This window comes from Cygnus olor, chromosome Z (assembly GCF_009769625.2).
Source record: "Cygnus olor isolate bCygOlo1 chromosome Z, bCygOlo1.pri.v2, whole genome shotgun sequence".
In the NCBI taxonomy this organism is placed as follows: domain Eukaryota; kingdom Metazoa; phylum Chordata; class Aves; order Anseriformes; family Anatidae; genus Cygnus; species Cygnus olor.
In genome coordinates this window covers 3,343,193-3,352,395 of record NC_049198.1, presented here as the reverse complement: position 1 = coordinate 3,352,395, position 9,203 = coordinate 3,343,193, and positions in this window count along the sequence as shown.

Here is a 9,203-nt window from a genome sequence, read left to right as displayed (position 1 = left end):
AGTTCACAGTCCAAAGCTATGGTGTTGGAAGGGAAGTGGGGCACATCCATCCATCACACACCCCTGAGCTCTTCGTGCACTTTTATCTCCAGAAGAAGGCTGCTGATAAGAGAAGCTGGGGGCCGTCACTGCTCTGGTGGTGAATCCAGGGGTGTTATCGAGACAGAGAAGGAGAAGAACGGTAACTCAGAAACGGAAATTGTCTCTTCAGAGTTGGCAAGCTCTGTGGATACAGTGTGCCTGTCAGAATTGTAACTTACACACACCGGGCCAACCAAATCCACTGTTGAAATCTTATCAGAGATATTGTTCGTCACTGCAGTATTTTCCAGGACCACTGCAGGTGCACTGAGATCTTTGGAGGAATAATGTGAGGTGCAGTGCCTGGTGCAACAGAAATGGAACGCAACACATCATTAGGTATTAGATAAGCATGAAGAGCCATTTGTATCTGAAGCCAATCCAATTAATAATAGGATATAGCTAACAGCAGTACAGAACTGATAGCTGGGGTGCTGGTGATAGAGCTGATTTAATTAATTATGGAGGCGTCCTTTTGCACTGCCTCTTATCTTTTTGTCCTTTAACATGAAAAAGGTCTTATCCTCTTCTCCATTTGGCTAGTTGCATTCAAACTAAAGCTGAACAAAATTTTCGTTTGAAGGGATTTCTCAAAATAAATTGCATATTTCCTCATTATAGAAATAAACATGTCAAGGAATGCCTCTTTTCTTGTGACTTCTGGTTGTTCTTCAAAAACAAAAATTTTGTCAGTATTGAGAAATTAGGGGCTTGGGTCTCTTAATTTTCCTCTATAAATTTTCAATATACGTATATAAAATCTGGGGAGAGGTCAAAGAATTTGGTTCAGATACAAAGCAAAACCAAATGTCATTTCCCTAACATGGTATTACACAAACAAGCTCCCTAGCTGTTTTCCAGCCACAATTGATGCACCCCGCTGCATGGGCTGATGGAGAAAGAGCTTGTGTAACGGAGGACCCCAAGAAGCACTGGGTTTTGGCAGGCTCTTTCCATGGGCTCCCCTGATCACACGGTGCTGCCGCAGGAATTCCTCACTGCACACACTTCCTGGGTGACCCTGGGTCCTCCCCTGCTGCCACTCACCTCAGGAGAACTTTCACTGCTACGCTGATCACAACCAACAGTAACAGGCTGCCACTGAGAGACACCATGATAATGTCATAAGTAATCGGTGACGAACCTTGAAAAGCAGATGGAAACCACAGGTGAGTTTTGCCAACAAACAGCTTTAGGAAATGCAACCTTTTGCAAAAGGACCCCAGGTTGTCACAGGTTGCACACAGGTCCTTCTGCTGCAGACCACAGGTGGAGAGGGGTGACTGACCAGCTGTGCGTTAGGAAGACGTTCCTGTCAACTAGACTAATTAACTCATGGGTCTTTATCTACATTTCAGGTGTTACCCACTTATTCGCAGTAAAGTCATTGCAGGATCCCATGTTGTACTGCCTCTCTCACCAGCATTCTCCATCCACTTCCATCCTTTTCAATCTCAGTTTCCATCCTTTTTGGCTCTTGGGTTTATTTCAAAACTTAATGGACTGATATCTGGCTTAGACTCCCCCTTCTACACCCACTTTCGAGTTCCCCACTCCTCTCTTCTCCCGCAACAGCTCCTTTTATTTCCATCGTTCTTCCCTCTTTAAAACCCCAACAGCAATAGATCTGTGGCTAATTCATTCCTTCCTTTTGAGCTCATTCACAAAGCTGTATCTGTTAAATCCTGTACATTTGATAACATGGCTAACATTTGATAACATTGCTGTTACCTGGGGCCTCTCACTGCAGTTGCCACACAAATAAACACTGCAAAACTGATTTTAAATGCTAATGAAAACAAACAGGAAAATAAAGCACCTTCTTCCTTGGAAACTAAGGTGGTGTGAAAACCTTCTTCAGCATCATGGACCATACTGAAAGGGAAAGCCAAAAGACATTCAGATCACAGTTCAAAATAATATTTATTTTAGATCCATTTATGACCTCTGAATATTTCACCATCTCTAATGTGAATTATCTTTACAACTTCCTTGTGAGATAGCAACTTCATGCTATTAGCATTTTGCAGATTGGGAATCAAAGCATGGAGGGGACAAATCCTAGAGACAGAATTTAATCTGACATCAAAAAAATGAATGTTTCTCTTCAGGCAATAAGCCTCCCCACCTGCCTTGAGTTTGACTGCATGTTTGCCTACAGCATCTAATCTTGGCATGGCCAAGGGCCGGGCATCACATTCTAGCCCAACCCCAACTGGGACATTTTTTGTCCATATCCCTCAAATGGACGCAGTCCAGGCTCCTAATAAAGTACACTGACAGCTCCAACACTTTCATAACACTGGTGGACCGATGTGCAGACCTTCTTCCCCCACCACCCAGTGAGCATGGCTTGGCATGCCTGGCCAGGATGTGAGAAGCTCGGGCTGAGGCCACACAAATATCTCCACCTGCGACGAAGCCAGATGGGAAGCTTTGCCCTTCTCTCCTGTGCTGCCCCTACAATTTGCTAGTGAGCCTTCAGTGCTGCTAATGGGGTGATTTGTGGGGTCAGGGCTGGAAACAGGACTGCATGAAGCAGACAGACCCCGAACATGCTAAAGCCATAGAATAAAATACATAAAGATTGCTGCAAACAGACACCACAACTTCAGCCCACTTTTACCTAACCCCAGCCAATTTGCCCCAGGATACAGAGGGAGACTTCAGGAGAAAAGGTAACTGAGCCCAGGTTTCTCAAGCCCAGGTTTATACATTTTCTTTTACTGTTTCTAGAGGTTTTACTGCCTATCCCCTCTAAAAAAGCCCCAGCCATCACACAGGAAAGTAAGAAGGAATGAACAGCAACTAGACAGAAAGATAATGGGGGCTCAACACACAATTTCTTGCTCTCTGGCAAACAATAACATTATTTTACCACAGCCGTATTGCCTGTTACCAACCCCTCACCCAAACCCTGAATTTCTCAGAACAGTGAGTGAAGTTCTCTTCACAGCAAGTCTGGGAGGCAGGGATGTGTTATTAACCCTACTGTCAAGGTGGGATAACTGACAGTCTTGTATCCGTCAGAGAAACCTTTCTCAGGTCAGATTCAGGTGTCACCTTGTGCTCATACTGCCACACTACCACACAGACACAGATATGTGCACGCTATTTCCACTTGCATGTGTGATGCACAGACTTCTGTTCATTATTTCATTCTATTCTAGCTCCTTCTCCAGAATAAAAATTGGGGAATCACAGGATGTATCCTGATGACATCCAGTTAATAAACACATTAATAAGTTGTCTGCCAGTATGTTCTCAGGTATCAGAAGAACCTGTATCTAAAGTCCTATATGTTGCACTTCCAATTCTACTCTCTTTAATAACTGCTCTCAATAAACTTACATTAAAATATAATTGTGAAAAATCTGTGTAGCCACAGCTTGCATAAAAAAATGTAGATGCCTGAAGAAAATACAACCCTTTAGAAAAAAAAAAAATCCAAGCCAAAGCCATGCTCACATTTATATGAGGAATGATATCACCTCTGAAATGATGCTTAGACTGAATTACTGCATATGACATGCATCAGAAGCATGTGCAACAACTCCTTTTGTAAAGCTTGGACAGCAAAACCAAGCAGCATAATTTTGCAGCTAAACAGACTGCCCAGGCTTTGCCTTTTCTCAGTTCATGTATGTGCGCGTGTCTGTGAACAAGCTGAGAAGCTGTTTCAGGATGTCAGGTGAAATTTCCCCTGGTGTGAGGAGAGCCTGGCTGAGTGTTACTGAAAATGGAAGATCACCTGCTTACTGTAGAGTCCTCCAGCCCCCCCGTGATACAATCTCTTTTTCTCACATCATTAAGATGTCCTAACAAGCACCTATCTCCATCTCACCCTTCAGCTTGAAAAAGTTAAAAAAAAAAAAAAAAAAAAAAGTGGTAATTTAAATCTAGCACAGAAAGAGAAGAAAAGTTACAAATTCATGGGTTACCTTCTGGTTGCTGGAGATCCTTGCATCAGCATCAGCCTGCTAAGACCTTGCATGAAGGTAAAGCTGGTCTGAAAGGTTTCAGACTAATTGCTCACTTTATTCGCCTCTGTCGGCTGCTTTATTTTCTCCATGGTTTTTATTACGGCAGAATAATCTCTTCCTTTCGTGGGCAGTCAATAAAGTGTGGAGGTGGATCAAACAGAGCCTTTATTCACCATCCTCTTGTTAAGCAATTCCTTTCCCTGCCTGCTTGCAGAGCAGGTGACACAGCTGGACTCCACCTAGAGGCCTGCCAGAGCTTCCCTCAGGCACCGGCCTCCTGGCGCACTGCACATGCACAACCTCCTGCAACAAAGCTGCCTCTGGAGCCTGCTGTGAAGCTCTGGAGCTGCCTCTGCAGCTTCTGGACTCACTGCAGCAATGTGCCACGTCCCAGGGATGGGGTCTTTGGGTCTCCTCCAGCAGGCTGGGTGGAGGGGGCAGGCAGCCTCCTGGTTTGGGGCTCTCTGGGTGAGGGAACCCCACCAGCTGAGATGGCTCCTGGCCAAGGGGCAGCTACAGAATCCGGTCCTTGCCTTTTGGGTGTTCCACAGACCCACCTGCCTCTTCACACTAAAGGGAACGGTGTAGGAACTGAGCAGTTGTTGAGCTGTTAATCTGCAATGGCCAAGTTTAGGGCTGCTGGAGAGGGGCTGGGTGTGAAACATGCTTCATTTTGGAGTTCCTTTGCAGCCTGCCTTAGCTTATTTTTCATTGCACTGTGAGCAGGACAACGTGCAAGGCATTGCTCAGCAGGCAGGACAGGATTCATGTCATGAACCTTGCCCTGCAGCACCCATCTCTTCCCACACCTCCTCTAGGGACGTGACATCCCTGCAGATCGGGACCTCGTTTTGCTCTGAAAAAAAAAAAAAAAAAAAAAAAAAAAAAAAAAACCAAACAAACCCTTGTCCTTACTACCAGGCTGGAGCTGAGCTGGCAACTGCACTGAGTTATCTTGCAAAAACCTGCAACTGCTGCTCAAATCATGTGTGCTCTGTGATCAGAGAGGGTGGGGTGCTCTAGGGTGGAGACTCCTTTTTCCACCAGTACATTCACACACTGGGCTGGCAGATAAGCAAGTATTTCAAAGCTAACAATAGAGATTGGCACATTTTTTTCTGCTGTAAAACAATTACAGCAGAACAATAGCTGCAAAACAATTACATCTCCTCTTGCTAGTATCAAACAATGCCAAAGCACCTCTCCAAATCCCCTGGAGACTGTTTGGCAGGGTTTCAGGTATCCGCAGTCCAATCACTGAGCACATTTAGATTATGACCATGGCTGTGTATTTTTCTCTGCGGCATAAGAAACCACTGAAGGTACTACATTAAATAGGCTTTACAGAGGTGAACAGCGGAGAGCAGGTCTGCATATACACGGGCAGGGCTTGGTTAACCCACACACCAATTTTCTCTTCTGCACCATCCACATAACAGGTATATAAGCACCTCCTCTCCCTCCTACAGGATATCGATGGCCTTTTATTTGGCTTTGAGCCAGAGCCATGGTGTTAAAAATGGTTTCCGTGTTCCATATGATTTTATACTAGGGAAGTGCTTTTCTTCTTCATCAGACAAAGAGAAAGCTCACTGCTAACTAAAACCTAAACTGCTGTGTAACCAGTCTGTGATTTTGAATCTGAACCAAAGCTCACCAAAGTCAAAGGGAGTCTCTTTACTATGTTATCTGGTATTCTGGCTACACTCTGTGGGAAAGATGCTAAACACGCAGCAAAATTCAATCTGGCAAACTGCTGAACATCTCCTGCGTCGTACTGAAAACCCTCTGTCCCTCACAGATGCGAAGACATGATGTAAATGTCTAGGACATATTCTTCTCTGCAAACATTTCTTGTGAACGGAAATTCACTTTGAATGAACTTTCAGAGACATTGCAAAAAAAAAAAAAAAAGTAACAGGAGGCTTTGAAGTCTTTGAATATCCCTTACAGGGATCTATTACGTTATAATTCAAAGTATTTTTTTTTCTGTTTACTGGTGTCTGTCTCACTCTGTACTCAGTTTTGTGGAGAAGCTTGGGATCACAGTGTGGAGCTGCAGTGGAGATGGCAGCTCCTTTCTGCAGGAACATCTTACATTGTGGGTCTGGATGCAAACCACCTCTGCAAACTGCTGGCATAGAAAAAACAAAGCCAATGAGACCAGAGCAACCAGCCAAGTGTGGATGTGGCCCCAAAGATACACTGGACAAAGCAGGGCTCAAGGGCCTCAGCCAGATGCCAGGTCTGAGCTTCTCAGCATGACTGTAGGTTGTTTACCAGCTCTGAGATTTATTAGTGAATGCTTGCCTAGTAGTTTGGAGATGAAACATATCATACTGGGGGATGTACCAAGTATAATCTTACTATAGTTTAAAAAAGCCCCTTCCTGAGCTGGATAACAGAGACCTCTTAAAAATGTTCTGAATAATTCAAGCTAGTTAACATTGTGTCAAAATAAATTTGCTCACCTGAGCATAAACTGCAGCGACAAACACCTTATAAGAAAGGTTATAAACGATAACTGGAAAATTATGAGACTTCCTCCTAAAAGAGCACTGCCTACAGTTTTGCTTTAGTAGAGTCATTCTGCTTTGAAAGCCAGTGGGGCAAAAGTGGCTGTCCAATACGGTCCATTAGAGCAAATGCTGGTCTTTGTTTTTGTTAATTCCTTGTTGATTAAACCTAAAACATCCAGATTTGCTATTTTTTGCACATTGCAACATTTATCCAAAACTTTTGGCACAACTACCTTGAAGTTTTACATTAAAAATACAGAGAAGTAAGAATACATTTTGAGGAAATCTGAACTTTAATCCCTCACTGAAAAGAAAAGACACAGGAACGGTTGGGAGTAGAATGGCAGTGAAAAGTTGTGCAGAGATTTTATTTACTACCACCCGCAAAAAAATACAGTGGTAGTATCTCATTCTTCCCCGGGCTTTTCTAACTTTTGATGCTCAGAATTCTAGGACAAGTGTCTTGATTTTGAACAGATGCCTCACCAGTCATTAAGAAATCAGAAATACCCAGCAAAAAATTTCTTATGAGATTACAAACTATAAGAGACTTGACGGCTGGCCAGCACTGTAATCCCAGATGCTGTCTAACTTTCAGGATAACAAAAAAAACACAATACAAGCCTGACAGTTCATTAGCTGGGCCTTAGCTTGTTTGCCAGACCCAGTTCAGACAAAACTTCCACCTCTCAGCTGTAACACCTTTGTTAATTGGCCCTATTCATACTGAGATAACTTTTTTTTTTTTTTTAATTATCCAGGTATTGTTTGTCAGTAAGATTGATCTCAAGTGCAGTAAATGCTCAGATAAACCATCCTTTTCAAATGCCTTGCTCTGTCTCACTGCTTTTCAGATGCCATTTCAGAACAAGATCAACAAAAGGTAAAAAAGGTCTTTGAGAGAGATGGTTTGAAGGCACCTAAAATTACCGTTCCTGGAGAAGGTTTGTTCCTATGTCCCTGAGTAAGGGAAAGCACATACCTCCATGCTTTTGCTTGGTGCACTTCCTTGCCAACAGACATAACTGTGCTAAAGTATCGCAGATACAAATGGTGAGGTGTAAGTCCTGGAGAAGTAGCACTACATCTGAAGGACAGAGCTCAAAATGTTTTGGACATGTGCATAGTACAGGGAAGACCAACTCAGTGGAAGAAAAATGGACAGTCAGTTGCTACCGAGCTTTCTGCACCTATTTATTTTTCATCCAAATATCCAGAAAAATTCAAATCACAGCTCAATGCATAGTCTTTTTTTTTTTTTTTTTTTTTTTTTTTCCCATTCTCAGGGGATTTTGACAAAAGAAAGGCTAAAACTGAGATCTGTAATACAGCTATACCTTCTGCCTCTCATGTTAGTGGCTGCTGAAGCTGACATTTGGCTAACTATGTAGATTTCTTAAAGGTATTGACAGGCTGCACATAACAAAAGCTGAATATGTATTTTCTACTTTAATATCATCTTATATTAAGGACAGCAACAATACAGGCTACTCTGCACCCGTAAATTAACCGTGGCTGGACCATTCCCCGTGGCCACGCGGTGCAGAAGAGCTGTGCCCACACCACGAAGCACCCACCTTTCAGCTCAGCGTGGCCACATCCAGACTGCCTGTGGGTCTGGGCCAACTTGCCATCCGTGCCAGGAACTGCTCCCCAGGGCATCAGCGGGCACACACACGGCCCTATCAGGGCCACTACCACAACTTAGCTATCTACAGAGCTGATTTCAAGTACAGGGCAACATTAGGATACGCATGCAGAACCATATCGACTACTAGGTAAACTTTCTGGCACTCTTTTGGTTTTCTTCATCATGACAGCTGGTAGAAGACAATGTTGAGGGTTGAGTCTGCAGAACATGACAGTTTAACACTACAGTGGGACCCTCATCACTTTGACACGGACACACTTTGGCACAAGAGGAGAGCAAACAAGAACCAACGGCTGATACGAAGCTTCCTTGGCTGTTTGCTGAAGTAGATGTGGTTAGGCAGCAGCTGTTCTGTGTTTGTTTTCTAGGATCATGTTCTTGAACTTTATCAGTGTGAGGGATGATTTTTTTAATTCAAGAGACTCCTTTCACGCTTCATTCTGAGACCTATGTTCCACCTTAATGTTTGCAGCTGTGGTATGCACGTTAGTTACAAACCAGACAAGTGGTGTTTCCATTTCCTGACTGGGGAGTTTAGCCTAAGTAACCAAGTAAGAGTGCAAACTGGACATTTGAGGTTTGAATGTTCAATTAGAATCACGCAGGTGGTACATCCAATCCTTTATCTGTGTGAACTGTACAGTTAGTGCACGGCTCGTCACTTCTGCAGCTCACAAAAACAATACGTGGATGCACAACTTGCTTTGGAAAGTCACTTGGAAACCTAATGGTCTGAACAGAGCATAGAAAACAAATAAGTCTGCTGCAGATCTCTCGTGTCTGCTCCTGAGGCTGCAGAGGCTGGCTCTCAAAGGGTGAGAGACAAGGGGTTACTGTGCTTGCCTGACCACATCCAGGAGCTCTGGCACTCTGAAGCCATTAGAGCAGTAATTTCTTATTGAGCAGCATGATTACTTTATGTCTGGGCAAAATTTTTGATCTGTAGCGGTAAGACATTTTACCACGACA